The following is a 20,429-nucleotide window of genomic DNA, read 5'->3' as shown; positions in this document are numbered from 1 at the left end:
TCCACTGCTCACATGTTTTTATTTATTTGTTTTGTTCACTTTTTTCCTTTATGTGGTAACATTAGATAAATAAACCCTTAAATATACACATTATTTAATATTTCATTTTGATTGGATGAAACAAATATGACTCATGTGAGTGAGCCTAAATCATCCTTATTGCCTATCTCATTTAAACTTGCAGGCCAGAATGAACAAATATAAAAACTAAAATACCATAAAGAATTGGTCAGTGGATTGGCATTAGTGTGTCAGTGGTGATGTCGGTAAGGGCTGTATTGAAAACCATACTGCAGGTTTACACTGCCATCTGTTGGCAGCTCAAATACACTACACACACTATCTGGATCACTAACAGCAAATTTCTGAAAAGTATTGAACATTAAGCCTCATGCTTTGTTGATGTGAAAAGGGGAATGTGCAAAATGATATATGATGACCAAAGAGCAGGTTACATCTAATATAATACGATACAGTAAACAAAATAGAAATAAGAACATATTAGAGGTAAGTAGTCGAAGTCTAGTGAATAACCTTAAATGACATAAAGGTCGGCAGTAAACTGCCCAAGGTAATATAAGCAATTCTAACAAACCCTGTTTGTACAAAGTGTCTTACTGTAGCCTCTGATGTAGAATAAGGACAACAGTGATCTGCAGGAAGTAGGTAGGTAGATAGGTATGTTCCTATCAGAGTGTGTAACAGTGTTGGAACCAACCTTTTGAAAATTGTTTGATTTCCACTTAAGGAAGAAGCACACACATTTATTCAGCTGCTGAATGAGACATTTAGTTAATGTTTGGTTCTACAAGACCATTCAATGATGCCATGAAGTTTCAACTTTAGATACATTAATACACTGAATTATGTAAATTAAATAAATACTTGAGGTAATGAAGAACTTGTGATTATCTGAATTTTAACTATAATGTTAGGATAAAAGTAATTTCTACAAAAGAGTTTAATATACAAAGATTTTTTTTATTTTTATAGACAGGTAACACAAAAAAAAAATGTCACCATATTTGGAGAGAAGCAGTCTCACCACTAGGTGGTGTGTAGATATATGAGGGGCACTGTTTTTCTTTCCTCTACAGTGCAGCTGCATGAGATTACCCACATGGTCATGTGTTTCCTGATGGTGACGATGACACCTAAGTTATAATAATTGTGACATATTCATCAGCAGTTAAAAAATAAATAATACATGCCTTCAATCAACTGTGTTATTATGTGTTTTTTATGTGGCTTGTAACAAAAGCCAAGTTTAAGAAGAATGAACATTGAAGTAACAATGTCAAGCTGCAAGCTGTAAGCTGTTCTTTCACTTTGGCCACTAAATAAAGTTTCATCTGGATAACCTGTTGGGTTATGCTCGTCTGATAGTCTGACAGCAGACTTTGTTTTAACAATGTTTCGTAGGTTATCTAAAATCTAAAATTTGACTGACTGAACCCTGTCAAGTCAAGATAGAGATACACAGAGAGAGAGAGAGAGAGAGAGAGAGAGAGAGAGAGAGAGAGAGAGAGAGAGATGGGGGCAGTGAAGAATATGAGAATGCTGCCTCAGCGTCAATCCAAGCCGAGACACATTTCTTCCCAGCATAACAGATTTAAGAAATGAACAATCAATTGACTTAGTGATGAGCGATGAGGATAGGGAGAGGGGATGGGACAGGGAGCTGATCCTCTACAAACTATCCCAAAAGTCATCTGCATTCAACCCCATGACATTTCACAGATCAACAACAATTGCTTTTTATCAGGCAGTCCTCCAACAAACTCCTGTCATCAAACCACCCTGGGTGCTTTCCGGAGCATAATCGGATTTTTCCAGCAGAACTCATGGATGATGGAATAGTTTTAAACTCTTGGAACAGCAGTTTTTACTCACTTTATTTATGTAAAAAGCAGATTATAAACAAGTGTAAACGTTCATTCTCTAGCATTGCCAAATGAATATGGATATAAGTGATGGTACACAGGTGAATGTTTGGGAAACATTATGACTTCTGAATTTGCTTGAGAAGATCAATCAAATTCATACTATGCTTTGGGTAGGGACCCAATCTCTTGTAGTTTTCAAGCCTTTTTTAGCTATATAATCTAGACAAATACCTGGAAACAATCCAAAACAACATTTTCTGCTCAGCAGTTCTTTGACCACAAGTTATGTGTGAGCTAGCCAGGCTTCTTCCTTATACCTTCACATAACAATAGAAATGTTAGAATGCAAGAAATATGTTTCATGAGAAGTAAACCCTCTAGTATGAAAACAACCTAGGTCTGAGAAAATGATGAGATTATAGAATAAGTTTTACCCTTAACGTTTTTGACCACAAGTTCCGTGAACAAAACCAGCCTGAACCATGTTGCCTAACTCTTTCGCCAGAAGACCAAACACATGCATGCTCATCAATTGTTAGGGATTCAATCTGTTGCAGTTTTCCATTATAGTTAAGCTATATAAACTAGACAAATTGATGGATTCAATATATACATCATTTTCTGGTCAGCCGTTGATGTTTGATTGTTGTGTGTGATACCTATGGAATGTACATGCTCTGATGTTTCCTTTAATAAAGAGTCTTTGATCAGCATGCTGGTGCTCAATTCCTAATCTTAAAAGCTCCATAGCCAAACGTGGGGCTCGAACCCACGACCCTGAGATTAAGAGTCTCATGCTCTACCGAACTGACCTAGCCAGGCTTCTTCCTTAAAACTTCACATCACGATGGAGATGTTAGAATGCAAGAATATGTTTAATGAGAAGTAAAACCCTCTAGTATGAAAACAATCTAGGTCTGAGAAAATGATCAGTTTACAGAGTAAATTTTACCCTTAACGTTTTTGACCACAAGTTCCTTAAACAAAACCAGCCTGAACCAGGCTGCCTAAATCTTTCGCCAGAAGATCAAACACATCAGTGCTTGTCATTGGTTAGGGATTCAATCTGTTGCAGTTTTCCTTTCTAATTAAACTGTGTAATCTAGACAAATTGATGGATTCAATATAAACATAATTTTCTGATCAGCCGTTGATGTTTGATTGGTGTGTGTGAAACCTATGGAATGTATATGCTCTGATGTTTTCCCTTAATAAGGAGTCTTTTAAGCTAAGACTTTGTTCTGTGATGGTGCTCAACTCCTATTCTTAAAAGCTTCATAGCCCAACGTGGGGCTCGAACCCACGACCCTGAAATGATGAGTCTCATGCTCTACCAAAATGAGCTAGCCGGGCTTCTTCCTTATAACTTCCCATCACAATAGAAACATCAAAATGCAAGAATATGTTTAATGACGAGTAAAACCCTCTACAATGAAAACAACCTAGGTCTGAGAAAATGATCAGATTACAGAGTAAGTTTTACCCTTAAGGTTTTTTACCACAAGTTCCGTGAACAAAAACAGCCTGAACCAGGTTGCCTAACTCTTTCGCCAGAAGATCAAGTACACTCCTGCTATTCATTGGTTAGGGATCGAGTCTCTTGCAGTTTTCAATTTTAGTTTAGGATATAATCCAGACAAATTGATGGATTTAATCCAAAACATAATTTTCTTCTCAGCTGTAGATGTTTGATTTGTGTGTTTGAAACCTGTGTTATGTATATGCTCTGATGTTTCCTTTAATAAGGAAGAATTTAAGCTTCATTAGAACTAAGACTTTGATCAGCATGATGGTCCTCCATAGCCCAACGTGGGGCTTACTAGAACTAAGACTTTGATCAGCATGCTGGTGCTCCATAGCCAAACATGGGGCTCGACCCCAAGACCCTGAGTTTAAGAGTCTCATGCTCTACCAAACTGAGCTAGCCGGGCTTTTTCCTTATACCTTCACATAACAATAGAAATGTTAGAATGCAAGAAATATGTTTAATGAGAAGTAAAACCCTCTAGTATGAAAACAACCTAGGTCTGAGAAAATGATCAGATTACAGAGTAAATTTTACCCTTAACGTTTTTGACCAAAAGTTCCGTGAACAAAACCAGCCTGAACCAGGTTGCCTAACTCTTTTGCCAGAAGATCAAGCACGCTCATGCTATTCATTGGTTAGGGATCGAGTCTCTTGCAGTTTTCAATTATAGTTTAGGATATAATCTAGACAAATTGATGGATTTAATCCAAAACATAATTTTCTTATCAGCTGTAGATGTTTGATTGGTGTGTTTGACACCTCTGTTATGTTTATGCTCTGATGTTTCCTTTAATAAGGAACTATTTAAGCTTTAGTAGAACTAAGACTTTGATCAGCATGCGGGTGCTCAATTCCTATTCTTAAAAGCTCAATAGCCCAACGTGGGGCTCAAACCGACGACCCTGAAATTAAGAGTCTCAAGCTCTACCGAACTGAGCTAGCCGGGCTTCTTCCTTATAACTTCCCATCACAATAGAAACATCAAAATGCAAGAATATGTTTAATGAGAACTAAAACCCTCTAGTATGAAAACAACCTAGGTCTGAGAAAATGATCAGTTTACAGAGTAAGTTTTACCCTTAACGTTTTTGACCAAAAGTTTCGTGAACAAAACCAGCCTGAACCAGGTTGCCTAACTCTTTCGCCAGAAGATCAAGCACACTCATGCTATTCATTGGTTAGGGATCGAGGCTCTTGCAGTTTTCAATCCTAGTTTAGGATATAATCTAGACAAATTGATGGATTCAATCCAAAACATAATTTTCTTATCAGCTGTAGATGTTTGATTGGTGTGTCTGAAACCTACGTTATATAAATGTTCAGATTTTGCCTTTAATAAGGGACAATTTAAGCTTTAGTAGAACTAAGACTTTGATCAACATGCGGGTGCTCAATTCCTATTTTTGAAACCTCAATAGCCCAACATGGGGCTCGAACCCATGACCATGAAATTAAGAGTCTCATGCTCTACCGAACTGAGCTAGCCGGGCTTCTTCCTTATAACTTCCCATCACAATAGAAACATCAAAATGCAAGAATATTTTTAATGAGAAGTAAAACCCTCTACTATTAAAACAACCTAGGTCTGAGAAAATTACCAGATTACAGAGTAAGTTTTACCCTTAACGTTTTTGACCACAAGTTCCTTCAACAAAACCAGCCTGAACCAGGTTGCCTAACTCTTTCGCCAGAAGATCAAGCACTCTCATGCTATTCATTGGCTAGGGATCGAGTCGCTTGCAGTTTTAAATTCTAGTTTAGGATATAATCTAGACAAATTGATGGATTCAATCCAAAACATAATTTTCTTATCAGGTGTAGATGTTTGATTGGTGTGTCTGAAACCTTTGTTATGTATATGCTCTGATGTTTCCTTTAATAAGGAACAATTTAAGCTTTAGTAGAACTAAGACTTTGATCAACATGCGGGTGCTCAATTCCTATTCTTGAAAGCTCAATAGCCCAACGTGGGGCTCGAACCCACGACCCTGAGATTAAGAGTCTGATGCTCTACCGAACTGTGATAGCTGGGCTTCTTCCATATAACCTCCCATCACAATAGAAACATCAAAATGCAAGAATATGTTTAATGAGAAGTAAAACCCTCTACTATGAAAACAACCTCGGTCTGAGAAAATTATCAGATTACAGAGTAAGTTTTACCCTTAACGTTTTTGACCACAAGTTCCTTGAACAAAACCAGCCTGAACCAGGCTGCCTAACTCTTTCGCCAGAAGATCAAGCACACTCATGCTATTCATTGGATAGGGATCGAGTCGCTTGCAGTTTTCAATTCTAGTTTAGGATATAATCTAGACAAATTGATGGATTCAATCCAAAACATAATTTTCTTATCAGCTTTAGATGTTTGATTGGTGTGTCTGAAACCTATGTTATGTATATGCTCTGATGTTTCCTTTAATAAGGAACAATTTAAGCTTTAATAGAACTAAGACTTTGATCAGCATGCTGGGGCTCCATAGCCCAACGTGGGGCTTAGTAGAACTAAGACTTTGATCAGCATGTTGGTGCTCCATAGCCCAACGTGGGGCTCGAACCCACGACCCTGAGATCAAGAGTCTCATGCTCTACCAAACTGAGCTAGCCGGGGTTCTTCCTTATAACTTCCCATCACGATAGAAACATAAAAATGCAAGTATATGTTTAATGAGAAGTAAAACACTCTACTATGAAAACAACCTAGGTCTGAGAAAATTATCAGATTACAGAGTAAGTTTTACCCTTAACGTTTTTGACCAAAAGTTTCGTGAACAAAACCAGCCTGAACCAGGTTGCCTAACTCTTTCGCCAGAAGATCAAGCACACTCATGCTATTCATTGGTTAGGGATCGAGTCTCTTACAGTTTTCAATCCTAGTTTAGAATATAATCTAGACAAATTGATGGATTCAATCCAAAACATAATTTTCTTATCAGCTGTAGATGTTTGATTGGTGTGTCTGAAACCTTTGTTGTGTATATGCTCTGATGTTTCCTTTAATAAGGAACAATTTAAGCTTTAGTAGAACTAAGACTTTGATCAACATGCAGGTGCTCAATTCCTATTCTTGAAAGCTCAATAGCCCAACGTGGGGCTCGAACCCACGACCCTGAGATTAAGAGTCTGATGCTCTACCGAACTGAGCTAGCTGGGCTTCTTCCATATAACCTCCCATCACAAAAGAAACATCAAAATGCAAGAATATGTTTAATGAGAAGTAAAACACTCTACTATGAAAACAACCTAGGTCTGAGAAAATTATCAGATTACAGAGTAAGATTTACCCTTAACGTTTTTGACCAAAAGTTTCGTGAACAAAACCAGCCTGAACCAGGTTGCCTAACTCTTTCGCCAGAAGATCAAGCCCACTCATGCTATTCATTGGTTAGGGATCGAGTCTCTTGCAGTTTTCAATCCTAGTTTAGGATATAATCTAGACAAATTGATGGATTCAATCCAAAACATAATTTTCTTATCAGCTGTAGATGTTTGATTGGTGTGTCTGAAACCTACGTTATATAAATGTTCAGATTTTGCCTTTAATAAGGAACAATTTAAGCTTTAGTAGAACTAAGACTTTGATCAACATGCGGGTGCTCAATTCCTATTTTTGAAACTTCAATAGCCCAACATGGGGCTCGAACCCATGACCCTGAGATTAAGAGTCTCATGCTCTACCGAACTGAGCTAGCCGGGCTTCTTCCTTATAACTTCCCATCACAATAGAAACATCAAAATGCAAGAATATTTTTAATGAGAAGTAAAACCCTCTACTATGAAAACAACCTCGGTCTGAGAAAATTATCAGATTACAGAGTAAGTTTTACCCTTAACGTTTTTGACCACAAGTTCCTTGAACAAAACCAGCCTGAACCAGGCTGCCTAACTCTTTCGCCAGAAGATCAAGCACACTCATGCTATTCATTGGATAGGGATCGAGTCGCTTGCAGTTTTCAATTCTAGTTTAGGATATAATCTAGACAAATTGATGGATTCAATCCAAAACATAATTTTCTTATCAGCTTTAGATGTTTGATTGGTGTGTCTGAAACCTATGTTATGTATATGCTCTGATGTTTCCTTTAATAAGGAACAATTTAAGCTTTAATAGAACTAAGACTTTGATCAGCATGCTGGGGCTCCATAGCCCAACGTGGGGCTTAGTAGAACTAAGACTTTGATCAGCATGTTGGTGCTCCATAGCCCAACGTGGGGCTCGAACCCACGACCCTGAGATCAAGAGTCTCATGCTCTACCAAACTGAGCTAGCCGGGGTTCTTCCTTATAACTTCCCATCACGATAGAAACATAAAAATGCAAGTATATGTTTAATGAGAAGTAAAACACTCTACTATGAAAACAACCTAGGTCTGAGAAAATTATCAGATTACAGAGTAAGTTTTACCCTTAACGTTTTTGACCAAAAGTTTCGTGAACAAAACCAGCCTGAACCAGGTTGCCTAACTCTTTCGCCAGAAGATCAAGCACACTCATGCTATTCATTGGTTAGGGATCGAGTCTCTTACAGTTTTCAATCCTAGTTTAGAATATAATCTAGACAAATTGATGGATTCAATCCAAAACATAATTTTCTTATCAGCTGTAGATGTTTGATTGGTGTGTCTGAAACCTTTGTTGTGTATATGCTCTGATGTTTCCTTTAATAAGGAACAATTTAAGCTTTAGTAGAACTAAGACTTTGATCAACATGCAGGTGCTCAATTCCTATTCTTGAAAGCTCAATAGCCCAACGTGGGGCTCGAACCCACGACCCTGAGATTAAGAGTCTGATGCTCTACCGAACTGAGCTAGCTGGGCTTCTTCCATATAACCTCCCATCACAAAAGAAACATCAAAATGCAAGAATATGTTTAATGAGAAGTAAAACACTCTACTATGAAAACAACCTAGGTCTGAGAAAATTATCAGATTACAGAGTTAGATTTACCCTTAACGTTTTTGACCAAAAGTTTCGTGAACAAAACCAGCCTGAACCAGGTTGCCTAACTCTTTCGCCAGAAGATCAAGCCCACTCATGCTATTCATTGGTTAGGGATCGAGTCTCTTGCAGTTTTCAATCCTAGTTTAGGATATAATCTAGACAAATTGATGGATTCAATCCAAAACATAATTTTCTTATCAGCTGTAGATGTTTGATTGGTGTGTCTGAAACCTACGTTATATAAATGTTCAGATTTTGCCTTTAATAAGGAACAATTTAAGCTTTAGTAGAACTAAGACTTTGATCAACATGCGGGTGCTCAATTCCTATTTTTGAAACTTCAATAGCCCAACATGGGGCTCGAACCCATGACCCTGAGATTAAGAGTCTCATGCTCTACCGAACTGAGCTAGCCGGGCTTCTTCCTTATAACTTCCCATCACAATAGAAACATCAAAATGCAAGAATATTTTTAATGAGAAGTAAAACCCTCTACTATGAAAACAACCTAGGTCTGAGAAAATTATCAGATTACAGAGTAAGTTTTACCCTTAACGTTTTTGACCACAAGTTCCTTCAACAAAACCAGCCTGAACCAGGTTGCCTAAGTCTTTCGCCAGAAGATCAAGCACACTCATGCTATTCATTGGTTAGGGATCGAGTCGCTTGCAGTTTTCAATTCTAGTTTAGGATATAATCTAGACAAATTGATGGATTCAATCCAAAACATAATTTTCTTATCAGCTTTAGATGTTTGATTGGTGTGTCTGAAACCTTTGTTATGTATATGCTCTGATGTTTCCTTTAATAAGGAACAATTTAAGCTTTAATAGAACTAAGACTTTGATCAGCATGCTGGTGCTCCATAGCCCAACGTGGGGCTTAGTAGAACTAAGACTTTGATCAGCATGTTGGTGCTCCATAGCCCAACGTGGGGCTCGAACCCACGACCCTGAGATTAAGAGTCTGATGCTCTACCGAACTGAGCTAGCTGGGCTTCTTCCATATAACCTCCCATCACAATAGAAACATCAAAATGCAAGAATATGTTTAATGAGAAGTAAAACACTCTACTATGAAAACAACCTAGGTCTGAGAAAATTATCAGATTACAGAGTAAGATTTACCCTTAACGTTTTTGACCAAAAGTTTCGTGAACAAAACCAGCCTGAACCAGGTTGCCTAACTCTTTCGCCAGAAGATCAAGCCCACTCATGCTATTCATTGGTTAGGGATCGAGTCTCTTGCAGTTTTCAATCCTAGTTTAGGATATAATCTAGACAAATTGATGGATTCAATCCAAAACATAATTTTCTTATCAGCTGTAGATGTTTGATTGGTGTGTCTGAAACCTACGTTATATAAATGTTCAGATTTTGCCTTTAATAAGGAACAATTTAAGCTTTAGTAGAACTAAGACTTTGATCAACATGCGGGTGCTCAATTCCTATTTTTGAAACTTCAATAGCCCAACATGGGGCTCGAACCCATGACCCTGAGATTAAGAGTCTCATGCTCTACCGAACTGAGCTAGCCGGGCTTCTTCCTTATAACTTCCCATCACAATAGAAACATCAAAATGCAAGAATATTTTTAATGAGAAGTAAAACCCTCTACTATGAAAACAACCTCGGTCTGAGAAAATTATCAGATTACAGAGTAAGTTTTACCCTTAACGTTTTTGACCACAAGTTCCTTGAACAAAACCAGCCTGAACCAGGCTGCCTAACTCTTTCGCCAGAAGATCAAGCACACTCATGCTATTCATTGGATAGGGATCGAGTCGCTTGCAGTTTTCAATTCTAGTTTAGGATATAATCTAGACAAATTGATGGATTCAATCCAAAACATAATTTTCTTATCAGCTTTAGATGTTTGATTGGTGTGTCTGAAACCTATGTTATGTATATGCTCTGATGTTTCCTTTAATAAGGAACAATTTAAGCTTTAATAGAACTAAGACTTTGATCAGCATGCTGGGGCTCCATAGCCCAACGTGGGGCTTAGTAGAACTAAGACTTTGATCAGCATGTTGGTGCTCCATAGCCCAACGTGGGGCTCGAACCCACGACCCTGAGATCAAGAGTCTCATGCTCTACCAAACTGAGCTAGCCGGGGTTCTTCCTTATAACTTCCCATCACGATAGAAACATAAAAATGCAAGTATATGTTTAATGAGAAGTAAAACACTCTACTATGAAAACAACCTAGGTCTGAGAAAATTATCAGATTACAGAGTAAGTTTTACCCTTAACGTTTTTGACCAAAAGTTTCGTGAACAAAACCAGCCTGAACCAGGTTGCCTAACTCTTTCGCCAGAAGATCAAGCACACTCATGCTATTCATTGGTTAGGGATCGAGTCTCTTACAGTTTTCAATCCTAGTTTAGAATATAATCTAGACAAATTGATGGATTCAATCCAAAACATAATTTTCTTATCAGCTGTAGATGTTTGATTGGTGTGTCTGAAACCTTTGTTGTGTATATGCTCTGATGTTTCCTTTAATAAGGAACAATTTAAGCTTTAGTAGAACTAAGACTTTGATCAACATGCAGGTGCTCAATTCCTATTCTTGAAAGCTCAATAGCCCAACGTGGGGCTCGAACCCACGACCCTGAGATTAAGAGTCTGATGCTCTACCGAACTGAGCTAGCTGGGCTTCTTCCATATAACCTCCCATCACAAAAGAAACATCAAAATGCAAGAATATGTTTAATGAGAAGTAAAACACTCTACTATGAAAACAACCTAGGTCTGAGAAAATTATCAGATTACAGAGTAAGATTTACCCTTAACGTTTTTGACCAAAAGTTTCGTGAACAAAACCAGCCTGAACCAGGTTGCCTAACTCTTTCGCCAGAAGATCAAGCCCACTCATGCTATTCATTGGTTAGGGATCGAGTCTCTTGCAGTTTTCAATCCTAGTTTAGGATATAATCTAGACAAATTGATGGATTCAATCCAAAACATAATTTTCTTATCAGCTGTAGATGTTTGATTGGTGTGTCTGAAACCTACGTTATATAAATGTTCAGATTTTGCCTTTAATAAGGAACAATTTAAGCTTTAGTAGAACTAAGACTTTGATCAACATGCGGGTGCTCAATTCCTATTTTTGAAACTTCAATAGCCCAACATGGGGCTCGAACCCATGACCCTGAGATTAAGAGTCTCATGCTCTACCGAACTGAGCTAGCCGGGCTTCTTCCTTATAACTTCCCATCACAATAGAAACATCAAAATGCAAGAATATTTTTAATGAGAAGTAAAACCCTCTACTATGAAAACAACCTAGGTCTGAGAAAATTATCAGATTACAGAGTAAGTTTTACCCTTAACGTTTTTGACCACAAGTTCCTTCAACAAAACCAGCCTGAACCAGGTTGCCTAAGTCTTTCGACAGAAGATCAAGCACACTCATGCTATTCATTGGTTAGGGATCGAGTCGCTTGCAGTTTTCAATTCTAGTTTAGGATATAATCTAGACAAATTGATGGATTCAATCCAAAACATAATTTTCTTATCAGCTTTAGATGTTTGATTGGTGTGTCTGAAACCTTTGTTATGTATATGCTCTGATGTTTCCTTTAATAAGGAACAATTTAAGCTTTAATAGAACTAAGACTTTGATCAGCATGCTGGTGCTCCATAGCCCAACGTGGGGCTTAGTAGAACTAAGACTTTGATCAGCATGTTGGTGCTCCATAGCCCAACGTGGGGCTCGAACCCACAACCCTGAGATTAAGAGTCTGATGCTCTACCGAACTGAGCTAGCTGGGCTTCTTCCTTATAACTTCCCATCACGATAGAAACATAAAAATGCAAGTATATGTTTAATGAGAAGTAAAACACTCTACTATGAAAACAACCTAGGTCTGAGAAAATTATCAGATTACAGAGTAAGTTTTACCCTTAACGTTTTTGACCACAAGTTTCGTGAACAAAACCAGCCTGAACCAGGTTGCCTAACTCTTTCGCCAGAAGATCAAGCACACTCATGCTATTCATTGGATAGGGATCGAGTCGCTTGCAGTTTTCAATTCTAGTTTAGGATATAATCTAGACAAATTGATGGATTCAATCCAAAACATAATTTTCTTATCAGCTTTAGATGTTTGATTGGTGTGTCTGAAACCTATGTTATGTATATGCTCTGATGTTTCCTTTAATAAGGAACAATTTAAGCTTTAATAGAACTAAGACTTTGATCAGCATGCTGGGGCTCCATAGCCCAACGTGGGGCTTAGTAGAACTAAGACTTTGATCAGCATGTTGGTGCTCCATAGCCCAACGTGGGGCTCGAACCCACGACCCTGAGATCAAGAGTCTCATGCTCTACCAAACTGAGCTAGCCGGGGTTCTTCCTTATAACTTCCCATCACGATAGAAACATAAAAATGCAAGTATATGTTTAATGAGAAGTAAAACACTCTACTATGAAAACAACCTAGGTCTGAGAAAATTATCAGATTACAGAGTAAGTTTTACCCTTAACGTTTTTGACCAAAAGTTTCGTGAACAAAACCAGCCTGAACCAGGTTGCCTAACTCTTTCGCCAGAAGATCAAGCACACTCATGCTATTAATTGGTTAGGGATCGAGTCTCTTACAGTTTTCAATCCTAGTTTAGAATATAATCTAGACAAATTGATGGATTCAATCCAAAACATAATTTTCTTATCAGCTGTAGATGTTTGATTGGTGTGTCTGAAACCTTTGTTGTGTATATGCTCTGATGTTTCCTTTAATAAGGAACAATTTAAGCTTTAGTAGAACTAAGACTTTGATCAACATGCGGGTGCTCAATTCCTATTCTTGAAAGCTCAATAGCCCAACGTGGGGCTCGAACCCACGACCCTGAGATTAAGAGTCTGATGCTCTACCGAACTGAGCTAGCTGGGCTTCTTCCATATAACCTCCCATCACAATAGAAACATCAAAATGCAAGAATATGTTTAATGAGAAGTAAAACACTCTACTATGAAAACAACCTAGGTCTGAGAAAATTATCAGATTACAGAGTAAGATTTACCCTTAACGTTTTTGACCAAAAGTTTCGTGAACAAAACCAGCCTGAACCAGGTTGCCTAACTCTTTCGCCAGAAGATCAAGCCCACTCATGCTATTCATTGGTTAGGGATCGAGTCTCTTGCAGTTTTCAATCCTAGTTTAGGATATAATCTAGACAAATTGATGGATTCAATCCAAAACATAATTTTCTTATCAGCTGTAGATGTTTGATTGGTGTGTCTGAAACCTACGTTATATAAATATTCAGATTTTGCCTTTAATAAGGAACAATTTAAGCTTTAGTAGAACTAAGACTTTGATCAACATGCGGGTGCTCAATTCCTATTTTTGAAACTTCAATAGCCCAACATGGGGCTCGAACCCATGACCCTGAGATTAAGAGTCTCATGCTCTACCGAACTGAGCTAGCCGGGCTTCTTCCTTATAACTTCCCATCACAATAGAAACATCAAAATGCAAGAATATTTTTAATGAGAAGTAAAACCCTCTACTATGAAAACAACCTAGGTCTGAGAAAATTATCAGATTACAGAGTAAGTTTTACCCTTAACGTTTTTGACCACAAGTTCCTTAAACAAAACCAGCCTGAACCAGGTTGCCTAAGTCTTTCGCCAGAAGATCAAGCACACTCATGCTATTCATTGGTTAGGGATCGAGTCGCTTGCAGTTTTCAATTCTAGTTTAGGATATAATCTAGACAAATTGATGGATTCAATCCAAAACATAATTTTCTTATCAGCTTTAGATGTTTGATTGGTGTGTCTGAAACCTTTGTTATGTATATGCTCTGATGTTTCCTTTAATAAGGAACAATTTAAGCTTTAATAGAACTAAGACTTTGATCAGCATGCTGGTGCTCCATAGCCCAACGTGGGGCTTAGTAGAACTAAGACTTTGATCAGCATGTTGGTGCTCCATAGCCCAACGTGGGGCTCGAACCCACAACCCTGAGATTAAGAGTCTGATGCTCTACCGAACTGAGCTAGCTGGGCTTCTTCCTTATAACTTCCCATCACGATAGAAACATAAAAATGCAAGTATATGTTTAATGAGAAGTAAAACACTCTACTATGAAAACAACCTAGGTCTGAGAAAATTATCAGATTACAGAGTAAGTTTTACCCTTAACGTTTTTGACCACAAGTTTCGTGAACAAAACCAGCCTGAACCAGGTTGCCTAACTCTTTCGCCAGAAGATCAAGCACATTCATGCTATTCATTGGTTAGGGATCGAGTCGCTTGCAGTTTTCAATTCTAGTTTAGGATATAATCTAGACAAATTGATGGATTCAATCCAAAACATAATTTTCTTATCAGCTTTAGATGTTTGATTGGTGTGTCTGAAACCTATGTTATGTATATGCTCTGATGTTTCCTTTAATAAGGAACAATTTAAGCTTTAATAGAACTAAGACTTTGATCAGCATGCTGGGGCTCCATAGCCCAACGTGGGGCTTAGTAGAACTAAGACTTTGATCAGCATGTTGGTGCTCCATAGCCCAACGTGGGGCTCGAACCCACGACCCTGAGATCAAGAGTCTCATGCTCTACCAAACTGAGCTAGCCGGGGTTCTTCCTTATAACTTCCCATCACGATAGAAACATAAAAATGCAAGTATATGTTTAATGAGAAGTAAAACACTCTACTATGAAAACAACCTAGGTCTGAGAAAATTATCAGATTACAGAGTAAGTTTTACCCTTAACGTTTTTGACCAAAAGTTTCGTGAACAAAACCAGCCTGAACCAGGTTGCCTAACTCTTTCGCCAGAAGATCAAGCACACTCATGCTATTCATTGGTTAGGGATCGAGTCTCTTACAGTTTTCAATCCTAGTTTAGGATATAATCTAGACAAATTGATGGATTCAATCCAAAACATAATTTTCTTATCAGCTGTAGATGTTTGATTGGTGTGTCTGAAACCTTTGTTGTGTATATGCTCTGATGTTTCCTTTAATAAGGAACAATTTAAGCTTTAGTAGAACTAAGACTTTGATCAACATGCGGGTGCTCAATTCCTATTCTTGAAAGCTCAATAGCCCAACGTGGGGCTCGAACCCACGACCCTGAGATTAAGAGTCTGATGCTCTACCGAACTGAGCTAGCTGGGCTTCTTCCATATAACCTCCCATCACAATAGAAACATCAAAATGCAAGAATATGTTTAATGAGAAGTAAAACCCTCTACTATGAAAACAACCTCGGTCTGAGAAAATTATCAGATTACAGAGTAAGTTTTACCCTTAACGTTTTTGACCACAAGTTCCTTGAACAAAACCAGCCTGAACCAGGCTGCCTAACTCTTTCGCCAGAAGATCAAGCACATTCATGCTATTCATTGGTTAGGGATCGAGTCGCTTGCAGTTTTCAATTCTAGTTTAGGATATAATCTAGACAAATTGATGGATTCAATCCAAAACATAATTTTCTTATCAGCTTTAGATGTTTGATTGGTGTGTCTGAAACCTATGTTATGTATATGCTCTGATGTTTCCTTTAATAAGGAACAATTTAAGCTTTAATAGAACTAAGACTTTAATCAGCATGCTGGTGCTGCATAGCCCAACGTGGGGCTTAGTAGAACTAAGACTTTGATCAGCATGCTGGTGCTCCATAGCCCAACGTGGGGCTCGAACCCACGACCCTGAGATTAACAGTCTCATGCTCTACCAAGCTGAGATAGCCGGGGTTCTTCCTTATAACTTCAAATCACGATAGAAACATAAAAATGCAAGTATATGTTTAATGAGAAGTAAAACACTCTACTATGAAAACAACCTAGGTCTGAGAAAATTATCAGATTACAGAGTAAGATTTACCCTTAACGTTTTTGACCAAAAGTTTCGTGAACAAAACCAGCCTGAACCAGGTTGCCTAACTCTTTCGCCAGAAGATCAAGCACACTCATGCTATTCATTGGTTAGGGATCGAGTCTCTTGCAGTTTTCAATCCTAGTTTAGGATATAATCTAGACAAATTGATGGATTCAATCCAAAACATAATTTTCTTATCAGCTGTAGATGTTTGATTGGTGTGTCTGAAACCTACGTTATATAAATGTTCAGATTTTGCCTTTAATAAGGAACAATTTAAGCTTTAGTAGAACTAAGACTTTGATCAACATGCGGGTGCTCAATTCCTATTTTTGAAACCTCAATAGCCCAACATGGGGCTCGAACCCATGACCCTGAGATTAAGAGTCTCATGCTCTACCGAACTGAGCTAGCCGGGCTTCTTCCTTATAACTTCCCATCACAATAGAAACATCAAAATGCAAGAATATTTTTAATGAGAAGTAAAACCCTCTACTATGAAAACAACCTAGGTCTGAGAAAATTATCAGATTACAGAGTAAGTTTTACCCTTAACGTTTTTGACCACAAGTTCCTTGAACAAAACCAGCCTGAACCAGGTTGCCAAACTCTTTCGCCAGAAGATCAAGCACACTCATGCTATTCATTGGATAGGGATCGAGTCGCTTGCAGTTTTAAATTCTATTTTAGGATATAATCTAGACAAATTGATGGATTCAATCCAAAACATAATTTTCTTATCAGCTTTAGATGTTTGATTGGTGTGTCTGAAACCTATGTTATGTATATGCTCTGATGTTTCCTTTAATAAGGAACAATTTAAGCTTTAATAGAACTAAGACTTTAATCAGCATGCTGGTGTTCCATAGCCCAACGTGGGGCTTAGTAGAACTAAGACTTTGATCAGCATGCTCGTGCTCCATAGCCCAACGTGGGGCTCGAACCCACGACCCTGAGATTAAGAGTATCATGCTCTACCAAACTGAGCTAGCCGGGGTTCTTCCTTATAACTTCCCATCACAATAGAAACATAAAAATGCAAGTATATGTTTAATGAGAAGTAAAACACTCTACTATGAAAACAACCTAGGTCTGAGAAAATTATCAGATTACAGAGTAAGTTTTACCCTTAACGTTTTTGACCAAAAGTTTCGTGAACAAAACCAGCCTGAACCAGGTTGCCTAACTCTTTCGCCAGAAGATCAAGCACACTCATGCTATTCATTGGTTAGGGATCGAGTCGCTTGCAGTTTTCAATTCTAGTTTAGGATATAATCTAGACAAATTGATGGATTCAATCCAAAACATAATTTTCTTATCAGCTTTAGATGTTTGATTGGTGTGTCTGAAACCTTTGTTATGTATATGCTCTGATGTTTCCTTTAATAAGGAACAATTTAAGCTTTAGTAGAACTAAGACTTTGATCAACATGCGGGTGCTCAATTCCTATTCTTGAAAGCTCAATAGCCCAACGTGGGGCTCGAACCCACGACCCTGAGATTAAGAGTCTGATGCTCTACCAAACTGAGCTAGCCGGGCTTCTTCCATATAACCTCCCATCACAATAGAAACATCAAAATGCAAGAATATGTTTAATGAGAAGTAAAACCCTCTACTATGAAAACAACCTCGGTCTGAGAAAATTATCAGATTACAGAGTAAATTTTACCCTTAACGTTTTTGACCACAAGTTCCTTGAACAAAACCAGCCTGAACCAGGCTGCCTAACTCTTTCGCCAGAAGATCAAGCACATTCATGCTATTCATTGGTTAGGGATCGAGTCACTTGCAGTTTTCAATTCTAGTTTAGGATATAATCTAGACAAATTGATGGATTCAATCCAAAACATAATTTTCTTATCAGCTTTAGATGTTTGATTGGTGTGTCTGAAACCTATGTTATGTATATGCTCTGATGTTTCCTTTAATAAGGAACAATTTAAGCTTTAATAGAACTAAGACTTTAATCAGCATGCTGGTGCTCCATAGCCCAACGTGGGGCTTAGTAGAACTAAGACTTTGATCAGCATGCTGGTGCTCCATAGCCCAACGTGGGGCTGGAACCCACGACCCTGAGATTAAGAGTCTCATGCTCTACCAAACTGAGCTAGCCGGGGTTATTCCTTATAACTTCCCATCACAATAGAAACATAAAAATGCAAGTATATGTTTAATGAGAAGTAAAACACTCTACTATGAAAACAACCTAGGTCTGAGAAAATTATCAGATTACAGAGTAAGTTTTACCCTTAACGTTTTTGACCAAAAGTTTCGTGAACAAAACCAGCCTGAACCAGGTTGCCTAACTCTTTCGCCAGAAGATCAAGCACACTCATGCTATTCATTGGTTAGGGATCGAGTCTCTTGCAGTTTTCAATCCTAGTTTAGGATATAATCTAGACAAATTGATGGATTCAATCCAAAACATAATTTTCTTATCAGCTGTAGATGTTTGATTGGTGTGTCTGAAACCTACGTTATATAAATGTTCAGATTTTGCCTTTAATAAGGAACAATTTAAGCTTTAGTAGAACTAAGACTTTGATCAACATGCGGGTGCTCAATTCCTATTTTTGAAACCTCAATAGCCCAACATGGGGCTCGAACCCATGACCCTGAGATTAAGAGTCTCATGCTCTACCGAACTGAGCTAGCCGGGCTTCTTCCTTATAACTTCCCATCACAATAGAAACATCAAAATGCAAGAATATTTTTAATGAGAAGTAAAACCCTCTACTATGAAAACAACCTAGGTCTGAGAAAATTATCAGATTACAGAGTAAGTTTTACCCTTAACGTTTTTGACCACAAGTTCCTTCAACAAAACCAGCCTGAACCAGGTTGCCTAACTCTTTCGCCAGAAGATCAAGCACACTCATGCTATTCATTGGATAGGGATCGAGTCGCTTGCAGTTTTAAATTCTATTTTAGGATATAATCTAGACAAATTGATGGATTCAATCCAAAACATAATTTTCTTATCAGCTTTAGATGTTTGATTGGTGTGTCTGAAACCTATGTTATGTATATGCTCTGATGTTTCCTTTAATAAGGAACAATTTAAGCTTTAATAGAACTAAGACTTTAATCAGCATGCTGGTGCTCCATAGCCCAACGTGGGGCTTAGTAGAACTAAGACTTTGATCAGCATGCTGGTGCTCCATAGCCCAACGTGGGGCTCGAACCCACGACCCTGAGATTAAGAGTCTCATGCTCTACCAAACTGAGCTAGCCGGGGTTCTTCCTTATAACTTCCCATCACATTAGAAACATAAAAATGCAAGTATATGTTTAATGAGAAGTAAAACACTCTACTATGAAAACAACCTAGGTCTGAGAAAATTATCAGATTACAGAGTCAGTTTTACCCTTAACGTTTTTGACCAAAAGTTTCGTGAACGAAACCAACCTGAACCAGGTTGCCTAACTCTTTCGCCAGAAGATCAAGCACACTCATGCTATTCATTGGTTAGGGATCGAGTCTCTTGCAGTTTTCAATCCTAGTTTAGGATATAATCTAGACAAATTGATGGATTCAATCCAAAACATAATTTTCTTATCAGCTGTAGATGTTTGATTGGTGTGTCTGAAACCTACGTTATATAAATGTTCAGATTTTGCCTTTAATAAGGAACAATTTAAGCTTTAGTAGAACTAAGACTTTGATCAACATGCGGGTGCTCAATTCCTATTTTTGAAACCTCAATAGCCCAACATGGGGCTCGAACCCACGACCCTGAGATTAAGAGTCTCATGCTCTACCAAACTGAGCTAGCCGGGGTTATTCCTTATAACTTCCCATCACAATAGAAACATAAAAATGCAAGTATATGTTTAATGAGAAGTAAAACACTCTACTATGAAAACAACCTAGGTCTGAGAAAATTATCAGATTACAGAGTAAGTTTTACCCTTAACGTTTTTGACCAAAAGTTTCGTGAACAAAACCAGCCTGAACCAGGTTGCCTAACTCTTTCGCCAGAAGATCAAGCACACTCATGCTATTCATTGGTTAGGGATCGAGTCTCTTACAGTTTTCAATCCTAGTTTAGAATATAATCTAGACAAATTGATGGATTCAATCCAAAACATAATTTTCTTATCAGCTGTAGATGTTTGATTGGTGTGTCTGAAACCTTTGTTGTGTATATGCTCTGATGTTTCCTTTAATAAGGAACAATTTAAGCTTTAGTAGAACTAAGACTTTAATCAGCATGCTGGTGCT

The 20,429-nt window shown here is 38.0% G+C and overlaps 9 non-coding genes across 9 annotated transcripts; all 9 read right to left on the bottom strand.

Moving 5' to 3' along the window:
* Positions 1–3,165: 3,165 nt before the first annotated feature.
* Positions 3,166–3,239, bottom strand: trnam-cau (transfer RNA methionine (anticodon CAU)). The gene has a single exon. It is a non-coding gene; the product is annotated as a tRNA-Met (tRNA).
* Positions 3,240–4,830: 1,591 nt separating this feature from the next.
* trnak-cuu (transfer RNA lysine (anticodon CUU)) lies at positions 4,831–4,904 on the bottom strand. Its single transcript has one exon. It is a non-coding gene; the product is annotated as a tRNA-Lys (tRNA).
* A 2,133-nt stretch (positions 4,905–7,037) lies between these two features.
* Positions 7,038–7,111, bottom strand: trnak-cuu (transfer RNA lysine (anticodon CUU)). The gene has a single exon. It is a non-coding gene; the product is annotated as a tRNA-Lys (tRNA).
* Positions 7,112–8,701: 1,590 nt separating this feature from the next.
* Positions 8,702–8,775, bottom strand: trnak-cuu (transfer RNA lysine (anticodon CUU)). The gene has a single exon. It is a non-coding gene; the product is annotated as a tRNA-Lys (tRNA).
* A 1,047-nt stretch (positions 8,776–9,822) lies between these two features.
* Positions 9,823–9,896, bottom strand: trnak-cuu (transfer RNA lysine (anticodon CUU)). Its single transcript has one exon. It is a non-coding gene; the product is annotated as a tRNA-Lys (tRNA).
* A 1,590-nt stretch (positions 9,897–11,486) lies between these two features.
* trnak-cuu (transfer RNA lysine (anticodon CUU)) lies at positions 11,487–11,560 on the bottom strand. Its single transcript has one exon. It is a non-coding gene; the product is annotated as a tRNA-Lys (tRNA).
* A 2,168-nt stretch (positions 11,561–13,728) lies between these two features.
* On the bottom strand, positions 13,729–13,802 carry trnak-cuu (transfer RNA lysine (anticodon CUU)). Its single transcript has one exon. It is a non-coding gene; the product is annotated as a tRNA-Lys (tRNA).
* Positions 13,803–16,548: 2,746 nt separating this feature from the next.
* On the bottom strand, positions 16,549–16,622 carry trnak-cuu (transfer RNA lysine (anticodon CUU)). The gene has a single exon. It is a non-coding gene; the product is annotated as a tRNA-Lys (tRNA).
* A 2,168-nt stretch (positions 16,623–18,790) lies between these two features.
* trnak-cuu (transfer RNA lysine (anticodon CUU)) lies at positions 18,791–18,864 on the bottom strand. Its single transcript has one exon. It is a non-coding gene; the product is annotated as a tRNA-Lys (tRNA).
* Positions 18,865–20,429: the final 1,565 nt, after the last annotated feature.

This window comes from Pleuronectes platessa, chromosome 21 (genome assembly GCF_947347685.1).
Source record: "Pleuronectes platessa chromosome 21, fPlePla1.1, whole genome shotgun sequence".
NCBI classification, from domain to species: Eukaryota; Metazoa; Chordata; class Actinopteri; order Pleuronectiformes; family Pleuronectidae; genus Pleuronectes; species Pleuronectes platessa.
This window is presented reverse-complemented; position numbering and strand designations above follow the sequence as displayed.